The sequence below is a fragment of the Silene latifolia genome, chromosome 11 (assembly GCF_048544455.1).
Source record: "Silene latifolia isolate original U9 population chromosome 11, ASM4854445v1, whole genome shotgun sequence".
Classification (NCBI taxonomy): Eukaryota; Viridiplantae; Streptophyta; class Magnoliopsida; order Caryophyllales; family Caryophyllaceae; genus Silene; species Silene latifolia.
This window is the reverse complement of record NC_133536.1, coordinates 186979734-186992498: the sequence shown is the minus strand read 5'-3', so window position 1 is coordinate 186992498 and position 12765 is coordinate 186979734.

The following is a 12765-nucleotide window of genomic DNA, read 5'->3' as shown; positions in this document are numbered from 1 at the left end:
ATCGATCCAAATTTTCTGTAAAAATTTAGGTTATTTTGTGTTTTTTTTTATGAGAGGAGAGATTAGGTTAAAAGAGAATTAGGATAGAGAAAATGATCTCCCTTCCCCTCTTATTGAAACCGAAAAATGGGAGTGAATAAGAGAGATATTATCTTCCCTAAATTCGGCCCCATATCACCGAAATAAGGAGTATGATCTCCTTATTTTCGATTATTCCAAAAATTTATAAAATGTGTTAAATTGTCATCTAGTGAGGATCGAACCCATGACCTATTGGTTTGAGTACCCTCACTATTACCACTATGACATATTCATCTTGTTGATATTAAATATAACCGATTACATTTAATTACAAATTAACAGATTAATTCGTCCAAGCTAACATTACATACATTTAATTAAATATAATTTATTATATTCAACTTACGAATTGACAGTTAATTCGTCTCAACTAATATTATTTAATCTTCATTAAATAATTGTCTCATCAACACATTGACTAACTGTTTAGTCATATAAGGCATCAATATGATTATATTTCTATAACCACATCTCTCAAACACATCCTATAGGTGTGACCTTTAGGGACCAGTTGATCACCGCCATCTGTATGATAATAACGTCAAACTTTCTAGCAAGCCAACCGTTATTAGGTAATCGTTAATCAGCTGATTAAAATACGAACTATACCCTTATGAACCTGTAAAAGATTTACAAATGTTATCACACTAATTTGTGGAGGACACAAGCTCCAACAATCGACACTCTGGAAAACAAGGAAACCGGAGAACATAATACTCCGCCTTTAACCAAACCTGAGAAAAGACTTGAGCTCTTGGAAAAGTAACTCTTGGCCCGTGGAAACAACATTCACCTCGAAAACAATCGAAGGTTCGAGCCCGTCGGGGATCAACTGCCTGACAACTTTACCTTAACTGATGTGCCTAAGTTCAAAGGAGTGGAGGACCCACTCAATTACATCCGGGCCTTCAGGGATTACATGTCCATCAAAGGGGTCAAACAAGAGCTCTTCACCCGGATCTTTCCATCATCCTTGGAGCCGATTCCCCGCCAATGGTATTATCCCCTCGACCCAAAGAGCATTACCACTTGGGATGAAATCGCCGTTGAATTTGCTAAACATTACGCCGACAACGTTGAAATTCAAGCCAACATCCGCACTCTTGAGGTCTTAACTCAGAATGACAAAGAGGGATTCACCGAATTCCTAACCCGTTGGAAGAGGGAGAGCACCCAATTGGTCAGTAAACTGAGCGAATCATCCTTGGTGGAGAAATTTATCAACAACCTCTGTCTATATTATGCGAATATGCTAAAGCACTATAAGAATTTCGTGCACGGGAGACTATTTTAAGCGACTGTAAAGCATAGTCGCCAAGTTGGCGACTGGAAAAAAATTCGGGCGACGGATTGTAGTCGCTATTTTGGCGAAGGAAAGCATTTGAATTTGGCGACGGAAAATCTGAATTTGGCGACCGAATGGCGTCGCTAATTTAGCGACTGAATGGAGCCGTCGCCAAAATCGGTCGCCCGCCCTATTAACATAGACCACAACGAGCTCTCTTCCCTCCCTTTTTGTTACTTTACTAAAAAAAAAAGTTGGAAGAGGTGCAATGAGTGACGACACCATCAACAACCACACTACCACCAACAACAGCCTACCACCACCACCACCACCATCACGTCGGATCTTGCCCTTTCGTCCGACGACACCACCGACAACCAAACTCCTCACCTTTCTTTTCATTTCCTTTGTTGTTTGAAGGTGTGTTTTTTTATTTTAAATTTCAATTTTTTAGTTTAATTTGTGTATTGTTTGTTTAATTTCTGATTGTAATTAGTTTTTTTTATGTTATTATGTTGTTTATGTATACTTATGTGATGCTTACTTTGTTTTTAATTGTTAATTAATTAGGGTTTGTGTAAATTGATAATTAGGATGAATATAAATTGGGGGTTTTTGTGAAATTGTTAATATTATTTGAATTAGGGTTGTAATTGACAATGTATTGGTGATTTTGATGATGTTAGTACATTTAATTGACAAAAAATAGTATAGTTGATAAAATTTAGTATAGTTTTAGTATTAGTGTTTGTAGTGTTTAATTAAAGTTAGTTTAATGGTAGTATTGTTGAATTTACCAAATTTGTATAATGTTAGTATAATTTTGTATTGTGTATTGTTAATATTGTTGAAGGTGGTAAATTAGATAATGTTGGTATGATATTAGTTTAGTAAATTAGTGTTAGACTTGTTAAAAACTAAGTCGTATAATTTTGTATGATTTATTGTTATAAATTGTTGTTTGTAATATTTTTTAGATTAAAATGAAGAGATCGGAATGCAAATGGATGTACGAAGATAGAGTAGATAAGAGAAAACGTCCTACCGGTAGATTTGTAAAGGGGATTCTTGAGTTTATTGAGTTTGCTAAACAACAAGATGAATATGATTTAGTAGAAAAAAAATAAGGTGTCCTTATACTAAATGCAAAAACTTAAAATATTTAGATCACATTGAGGTAGAAGAACATCTCTATACAAATGGTTTTTGTCCAAACTATTATAATTAGATTTGTCATGGAGAATCATATTCTCCAACTACCGAGCAACCTCAAATCAAACAAAATGAGAACCCATACAGAGATATGGTATTTGATGCTTTGGAGTTTACTACTTTTAATTATAATGACAACCACCAACTTATCATTGAACAAGAACCACACCCACAAGAAAAATCTTTTTTTGAAATGTTAAAGGCTTCAGAAAAACCCTTATATGAAGGGAGCAGAATGTCATTTTTACAAGCCGCCTCTAGGATAGTAACCTTGAAATATGAGTTTAATATGCCATATAATGCCGTTGATGGCATTGCGTCTTTGCTTGAGGATGCTATCCCTGATAGTAACGTCATGACCCGTAGTTTCTATAATACTAAAAAGTTGTTAAAGGCCTTGAGCTTCCGCATCAAAAGATTGATGCATGTCCTGAAGGATGTATGCTCTTTTGGAAAGATGATGCTTTGCTTGACAAGTGCAAGAAATGTCAAAGAGGTAGATATGAGACAAGTGAGGGAGATATTGTTTTGAAGGAAAAAAAGGCAAGAAGGGTAATAAGAGGGCTCAAAAGAGTAAGAAACCAATATCACTAAACCCATTGATATATTTTCCTCTAGCTTCTAGACTTCAAAGAATGTATGCAACAAAAAACGTTGCCGAACAAATGAGATGGCATAAAGAAAATCCTCGTACACCGGAAAAGATGTGTCATCCGAGTGATGGAGAGGAATGGAAGTGGTTTGATAAGATTTCATTGGCATAAGGAGCAAAAATTTGTGTAGAAAAAATTTCATTGGCCTAAGGAGCAAGAGCGTGCAGTTTGGGAGAGGTACAATTTCATCGGCAAAAAGCGGTTAAGAGATAACATGTATAAGATTGCTAGAAGGAAGAAAGTGCCTCAGTTTATGCAAGGTATTTAGTTACTTTTGATGGATGTATTTAATTAGTTCAAATGATCGTCAAATTTATCTATTTAATTAGTCACTAATATTTTAAATTTATTTTGATTATAGGAAATGCATATCAAGAATTGATGGACAAAAAAAATACCAAAGAATTTAAAGAGAAGTCGGCTCAAGCACAAATCAATAAAAGGGGAGGAAAGAAAGATAGCCAAGTTTAGGCTACTCATTATGGAGGTTCTCAATTGTTCTACGACCGTGCAATGTCAAGTGTACGTTGTATATTTAATTATGTATATAAGTTAGATTTTATTTGAGATTAGGACTTAAAGTATAAATTAATCTTTATAATTAATCTTTTGCTTTTTTTTTTTCCGGAAGGTGGCCAAGAATAAGGATAAGATGCCTACGGTTCCGGAGCTTTTCTATGAGACGCATACCAAAGAGGGAGCTAAGGGCAAAAGGGTTTTCACGACGAAGAAGGACATAGATTTATATCTAAGTATCAAACAATTCCGTAGTGTTTTGATTACATATTCATATTGTTATATAAGTTTAACCTCTAATCATTAACATTTTCATTTTCTAGAATAAATTTAAGGTCTGAAAAGCGAGGAACCCGGACGTGCCCGATAATGAGCTTTGGTTTGACTTAGTGGAGGGCTTCAATAAGGGGGAGGTGTACAGAATCGGAATGGCAAGAGAACTTTACTACGACCAACGTAATGAAAGAACGCCAACCTCACAAAAGCAAACATGTGTGCCGGGTATCGTGGCTTAACTTCAAACTACACTTGAGGACGAAAGAGAAGAAAGGAAGGCCGAAAGAAAAGCAAGGGAGGCCGCAAGGGATGAAGAATTAAAGAAAATGAAGGAGCAAATGGAGTTGATGACCACTTATTTCTCGTCTTGCAACCCCGGATGGCATCCACACAACCAAGACCCTAAAGATCCTTCCGGAGGAGGAGGTAGTAGAGCGGGAGCTACTTTGCCTTGTAGTTGAGTTGTCGTTGAGTTGAGTTGAGTTGAGTTGAGTTGAGTTGTAGGTCGGTTTGTTGGATTTGGAACCAAACATTATTAGTTAGTAACTTGTAATAACTTGGATTCGGATTTGAGGTATCATTGTATAAAAATGTGACGTTGTTGGCCATCTTGTGTATGTGTGTGTTGTCCTTGATGCTAGGCTGTACGATTTAAATACAGGTTTTCATTATAGGAATTTGGCTCGAGCTAATTAATGGTCATTTTCATGCAAAATCATTCTGAAATTGGCGACTGAAAATGATTAATTGGCGACTGATTTCCGTCGCAAACAATCTGATTCAATTTTCCTACTGGCGACTGAAGGGAATCCGTCGCCATTTTGGCGACTGAAAATCCAAATTTAGCGACCAAAAACCATCACAAACCGTCTGTTTCTATTTTTTAATTGGCGACAAACTGGCGACCGCTCTAATATCCATCGCTAAAGTAGCGACCGAAAGCAGTCGCTACTAATTTTTATTTCGTCGCTAATTTGGCGACTGCCTTGTGCTTCCGTCGCCAATTTGGCTACCATTATTCGTCGCATTTTCGTCGCTAATTGGCGATCAAGTGTGCCGTCGCCAATTTGGCGACTGAAATCGGTCGCCCGAGTCAATTTAGGCGACTACGTGTTGCGACGGAAGTTGAGCGACTGCTTTCAGTCGCCAATTTAGTTTTAGCGACGGAATTCGGTCGCCTATTTTGCTTGCCCGAGAACTGAATTCTTGTAGTGAGGTATCAGAACATCAAAACCTTTCAGGATCTATAGATCCTCGGGACCCGTATCGAAGATGACCTGCGCATGGGCGTTCTCGCCAAGACTACTGGCAGAGGCTATCAGAGGTTTACATCAACTGGATCTCATCCCTACGGTTAAGCAAACAAGATTGACGAGGTCAACCTCCTCGAACCAACTACGAAGAAAGCTGAACATCCCCAAAGGATATTCACCAGCTTTCGATCAACCTATGCTAGCGCCCTAAAAAGGCACATAGACCAAGGGAAACTGCAACCAATCGAGCCCACTTCGCACCCGCCTGAAGCAAGGAAAACCCGCTTTTGGAACCCTAACGCCTATTGCCAGTATCACCAATGCAAGGACCCTGACACAGAAACTTGCTTCAAGCTGAAGCACGCTATTCAAGATATGATTGAGAAAGCAGAACTACCTCTACCTCTGTCAACAAAACCAAACAACAAAACAAACCCCTTGGGAATCCACGCCATCTCCGATGATGAGCCGACTCTGGAATGCTCCCATCTCATCTTGCCTATTGAGGACGAGATCAATGCCTTGGAAAAGGACACCCCGAACGGGATGTTCGTATTTAGCACCGCAACCATGCTCGCCATATTTCAGTAAGTTGAAGAAGCCATAGCCATTCTCTCGGAAAGGATCACTCGACTTGAGGATGCTTACCACCGGCTGATATTCAACCCACCAACACCTACACCACGCCCAAGGGAGGGTCCATCAAGCACCCAAAACTCCCAATTCCAGAAAGGACTACTCCCGCGACCATTTTGGCATGCACCTCACAACATAAACCACCATAATCAACCCCACAACACAAACCACAATAATCAACCCCACCATAATCAACCACACAATAATCAATCTCACAAGAACTACCCCCACAAAAACTTCCCTCATAAAAACTATCCTCCGAGGAATATCCCTTCAAGGTACCCTCGCGACCCCGAAAGCAACTACATCTGGCGAGACGACGTAGATGATGTCTACATTGTCTCGGGAAAAGGCAAACGAGCCAAAGAGATTGATCACCTTACTCGATCTGGATGCCCTTACCAGAACCTAAACAACACAACAAATAAACCGCCAGTAACCAATGACCAAATCGTCCCGGACGTGGACGTTCAACCCAGAGTTCCCTAGAACTCAATTCTCACGCAACTCCAAAAGGCTAAGGCCAAAATATCTATTTGGCAACTGATCGCCACATCCTTTGAGCACCGCATGCTTTGCTTCAAGCCTTGGGGAAATTAAAAGTGCCTTCTACCTCCTCACCCGAAGAAGTGGTAGCTCATATGACCAGGGATGTCCCTGACTTGAACAACCCAATCATATTCTCCGACAAAGATATCCCTCTTTTCGGAGCCAACCACAACTTGGCCTTATACATCACCGTGAAATGCTTGAAGAAGAACGTACCCATGGTCCTGGTGGATGACGGATCTGTAGTAAACGTCATTCCCCTCAAAACGGCTCACAGATTAGGGATGAGGGAAGCTAACTTAATCCCAACCAATCAAGGAGTGCGCGCCTACAACAGCACTCATCGTAAAGTCGGAGGCCTCATCACCCTGACCGTCGCAACGGGACCCTTGGAGAGGCAAGCCAGTTTTCAAGTTGTCGATATCGACGCCTCATTCAACATGCTTCCAGGACGCCCCTGGATCCATGCCGCCAAAGCCGTCACATCAACCTTTCATCAGAAAATCAGGGTCCCCTTCAACGGGAAGACAATCACAATTCCTGTATCCCCAATTAAGGCTGTCATGAAAAAGGGGATAACCTCTCAAGCCATTTAAGAGTACGACAATGAAATGTGGGGATTCCAAGCTGTGAATGCCCTAACTGATGCAACCAGCACCTTTTGATTGTGATCTGTTCTCGAACCTCACAGTCAACCACATCTTGATGCGCGAGGGTTATTTCCCGAGCGTACCTCTCAACCCACTGAAAAGCACCTTGCCTCCCCTAAAACAAGCCAAGGTCCCCAATATCCCTTTCGGACTAGGCTACGAGCTGATCGATGAAGACATCCAAGAGATGGGTTTCCTCGTAAGGAAGCGCAAAAATCAAGGAGTCATCCTCCGCCCCTACCACTTGACCCTCAATGACAACTTCGTCCCCGAGGGATAGTCTAAGCTTTACAACGGCTTTCCTGCGCAAATCTACGACCCCATGACAAAGGTCAAGCACCCGGTGTAGAAGTATTTCAAGACTGCTATTTCAACCCCAACAACACCAAAACTGCGTTGCCCAAGTCTGAATCGACCCCTTGCCTAGACGGACAAGCTGTGAGCCTCTATAACACCCCCATAAGTTGGGGCCCTTCCTCTAGGTAATCCCCATCATATAGAGGTGTCACAAGCCTTGGTTTCCCAAGAGTGTAGTGCGAACAACAAGTAAAGAAGTAATTTAGATAACATAAATAGTTAAGTTGTAGAGTTAAGTGATCACAAGTTAAGGGATATGAAAGTCATCCCATTAATACAACCAAATTGAACGGAGTCTAAATGTCAAAAACTAGATAAGAACAAGTGACGACAACGAGATAGACCGCTCCCAAGCCCGCTAAATCACCATATGGTTCATCAAAGACATTCAAACCCAAGTGTTAGCCAATGATATGAATGTTCAATAATAAACAAGAGATGCAACTAACTTACTAATTTAATGAGGTATGTAACCACACAAACATCCACCAAACTCATCTCCTCCAACCGTGACCGGGACACGCCCACGACATCACCAAAACCACTAAGGTACTCGGAACACGTCCGTGGTACCGGACTCGAGTGCGACTCGAGTCCCCTGCCAGACAACATGCTTCACCGCATGAGTCCCTCCATAACCCAAGTACTAATGTGCACATTCCCTTGGAGTGGGGAGCTCCAAGGGAGACTTGAGCGGACGACGGTTTCCCAACCACCTTTCATCTCTAAACCTATCACCAACATCCTACAACAATCTCCAATGTCAACAATTCACCACCAACAATAATAATTAACCAAACAACCATGCCATTAAATTCATACAATAATTAATTCATGATCATAACTTCACTAATTCATTTTCTCTTCTTTTAATTGCTTATTAACATGTCATAATGCAAGATAATTAAAGCTAGATTCATTCACCATACTCATTCTTCCCAAAATCATCATGAAACCACAATATGTACCAAACCCTAATTATCCAACACATGTTATAATGCAACTACTATGAGATAAATGTAATTAATGGTATTAAATGCACAATTAAACACTCATAACACCATAGCTAAGTAGGGAAACCCTACCTTGAGCTTATTTTCACAATCCCACAAGCTAATCCCTAGAAATGCTCCTCAATGAAGCTTCCTATACATATTAGTTATTATAATTAACACTACAATCTATTATAACAACATACTAACTTAACCCCTTGAATTCTTACAATATAATTAAGTAAAGATTAATCTACTAACTACATAGAGTTACTAAAACAAAATAGAGAAGAAGAAGTGTAGATATACTTACAACAAAGAAGGAAGGCTAATGAGGCAAGAATTTCCTTAATATAAAATAGGGTTCTTGAGAGGATTTGATGATGGAGAGTTTAGAGAGAAGTTGGGCAGTTGTAGAGAATGGTGAATAGTGTTTTGAGAGGGGTTTTGTTGTAGGAAATTTGAAATTATAGGGTTATGAAAGCGACATCTCACCAAACATTTCCCGTATAAAACTCACTCGACTGACACTCGGTCGAGTGGAAGCCCACTCGATCGAGTGGAGGCTCTACTCGGTCGAGTGGATGGTCACTCGGTCGAGTGACCGACTTTCCAGGCTTTCCAGCTTACTGTATTGGATCACTCGGTCTCCCACTCAGTCGAGTGGAGCTGCACTCGGCCGAGTGGGTTCTTTATTCGGTCTAGTTACACTTAAATAAATACGAGGTATTACAGTCTACTCCTCTTAAAAGAACTTCGTCCCCGAAGTTCACTCCCGACACTAGGTAAGGAATATAGCTCCCCCATCAAGGTGCACTATGGCAAGTCGGGGTGAGTATAAGACTAGTGTTGACTCAAAGGTGACGTTAAATGGCGGTCAACTACATATACGAAAGAGAAAAGAGAGAAAACTCTATTTAAGGTACTTGTGTAGTACGCCCTACCCCTGTAGAAACAAGGTTATGACCCCGTAAAAGACTCATACCTGCTCGAAAAGGTGAGGGTATCGCTCTTTCATGTTCTCCTCGGCCTCCTAAGTGGCCTCCTCCACAAGGTGATTGGACCATAACACTTTCACCAAGGTTGTCTCACCATGTCTTGTCTTCCTAACTTTTCGGTCTAGGATTTCTTTGGGTGTTTCCACATATGCTAAGGCATCATCAAGTTCAATCATCTCCACTTCGAGCACGTGAGAGGGATCACTTATGTACTTGCGTAATTGAGACACATGGAATACATTGTGAACTCGGTCCAAGGCCGGTGGAAGTGCTAAGCGATAAGCCACTTCCCCGACTCTATCCAAGATTTCGTAGGGACCAATGAACTTTTTGCTCAACTTGCCCCTTTTTCCATATCTCATGACTCCTCTCATGGGTGAAACCTTGAGTAGTACCTTATCTCCCACCGCAAATTCTATGTCACTCCTCCTCAAGTCGGCGTAGCTCTTTTGCCTATCTTGCGCGGCTCTCATCTTCTCATGGATTATATGGACTTGATCAACCATGTCTTGAATCATTTGAGGCCCTAATTTCACGGCTTCGGTACTATCGTCCCAACATATCGGACTTCGACATTTCTTCCCATATAAAGCCTCAAATGGGGCCATTCCAATGCTAGCATGATAACTATTGTTGTAGGAGAATTCGATCAAATGTAACCTTTCTTCCCATGAACCTCCAAATTCTAGAACACAAGCCATGTCTTCCAACGTTTGAATTGTCCTTTCAGTTTGTCCGTCCGTCGCGGGATGGAAGGTCTTGCTTATTTTCAATTGATTACCCAAGGAGCTTTAAAGCTCTTGCCAAAACATTGAGATGAACCGCGAGTCTCGATCCGAAATAATGTCTTTTGGGAATCCATGAAGCTTGACCACATACTTGCAATATACATTTGCTAGTTCTACCTTGCTCCAAGTATCCTTCATTGGAATGAAGTGAGCCGACTTGGTAAGTCTATCCACGATAAACCAAATCATATTGTTCCCTTTTTGGGTCCTCTGTAAGCCCATTATAAAGTCCATGGAGATTTACTCCCATTTCCATTCCGGCCCATCCAAAGGTTGCACCTTCCCTTGCGGTCTCTTATGCTCCCCTTTTATTCTTTGGCAAGTCAAACACTTTGCCACAAATTCCGCCACTTCTCTTCTCATATTCGGCCACCAAAAGCTTCTTGAGGTCTTTGTATAGCTTGTCACCACCCGGGTGTACCGAGTATGGGGTAGTATGAGCTTCATTCATTATATTCTTCTTAAGCTCTTCATCACATGGCACGCACCATCTCCCTTTGAATCTAAGGCTCCCATCTATATGTTACTCAAACCTTGAAGGTTCCCCCTTGTCTAATACTCATTTCCATTCTTGGATCTTCACATCATTTACTTGTCTTTCCCGAATCTCCTCATACAACTCGGGTTCTAGAGTTAAGTCTCCAATTGATTCCCCCTTTCTTATCATATGAATGCCCATTTCCTTTACTTCTTCCTTCAGTCTTATCATGGACAAGGTAGTACATAAGGAGTGCACCGACTTCCTAATCATGGCATCGGCCACCATATTAACTTTTACTTCATGGTAGAGTATTTCCATGTGATAATCCTCAATTAGTTCAATCCATCTCCTTTGCCTCATATTCAACTCCTTTTGGGTGTAGATGTACTTCAAACTTTTGTGGTCGAAAAACACCTTAAAGGTTGTTCCATTTAAGTAATGCCTCCAAATCTTCAATGCAAAAAAACCGGCTCCCAATTCTAAGTCGTGAGTCGGGTATTCTCCTCATGAGTCTTCAATTATCTTGATGCGTAGGCTATGACCCTACTATTTTGAATAAGTACACACCCCAAGCCATTCTTTGACGCATCGGTGTAAACTTCAAAATTCTCACTTCCTTCCGGCAAGGCTAAACTTGGAGTCGTGGTTAGGCGCTCCTTTAGAGTTAAGAAGGCCGTCTCATAACTCCCGTCCCACTTGGAACGACTCTCCTTCTTCATTAGCGATGTCAAAGGTCTTGAAATCTGAGAGAAGTCTTTCACAAACCAACGATAGTACCCGGCTAGACCTAAGAAGCTTCTAACCTCCGTTACATTCTTGGGTGCTACCCACCTAGACACGACCTCAATCTTGGTGGGATCCACAGCAACTCCTTCCTTTGACACGATATGGCCCAAGAAAGCCACTTTCTCTAGCCAAAACTCACACTTACTAAGCTTTGCATAAAGTTGAAGCACTCTCAAGGTTTGCAATACTATCCTTAGGTGCTTCTGATGCTCTTCTTTGGTCCTGGAGTAGACCAAGATATCGTCTATGAATACCACCACGAACTTGTCCAAGTACGGACTAAACACCCTATTCATAAGATCCATAAAAGCGGCCGGTGCATTTGTTAGTCCGAATGGCATTACCACAAACTCATAATATCCACATCTTGATCTAAAAGTGGTATTTGGGATATCCTCATCTTTGATCTTCAATTGATGATAGCCCGAACGTAGGTCATTCTTTGAAAACACTCCGGCTCCACTAAGTTGGTCAAATAAGTCATCAATCCTTGGTAGAGGGTATTTATTTTTGATGGTAACATTGTTCAACTCCCTATAGTCAATGCACAATCTCAACGTTCCATCCTTCTTCTTTACAAATAGAACCGGTGCTCCCCAAAGTGAAACACTCGGTCTAATGTACCCTTTGTCCGCCAATTCCCGAAGTTTTTTCTTCAATTCTTCTAGCTCCTTTGGACACATCCAGTACGGGGCCTTAGAAATCGGTCCCGCACCCGGTCTCAAGTCCACTCTGAACTCCACTTATCTCGGTGGAGGTAATCCGGGCAATTCCTCCGGAAATACATCCTCAAATTCTCCCACCACCGGTATATCCCTAGCTTGGGGCCTCTCCACACTAGTATCCCTCACGTGACATAAGATCATTGGGCACTTCTTCTTTAGGCAAGTATTTAGGGTCATTACCGAAATTAGTTTTACCTTAGGCTTGACTAGGTAACCCTTGTATGACACACTAATACCCTTAGGTCCTTTCAAAGCAATCTTCTTTTGATAGCAATCTGTGTTAGCTTTGTGTTTACTCAACCAATCCATTCCTAGAATTATCTGAAACCCCTCAAATGGAAATTCTAAAAGATCTACCAGAAAATTTGTTTTGTTAATTAAGACGGGTACTTCTTTGTAAATCCTTGGAACATGTAATAGACTCCCCCGAAGGTATGGTCACGTCATCTTTAGCTAGTTCGCCCTCCCCCAATCCTAAGGTCGGTACACGGCTCCTAGACATGAAAGACTGTGTGGTTCCCGAGTCA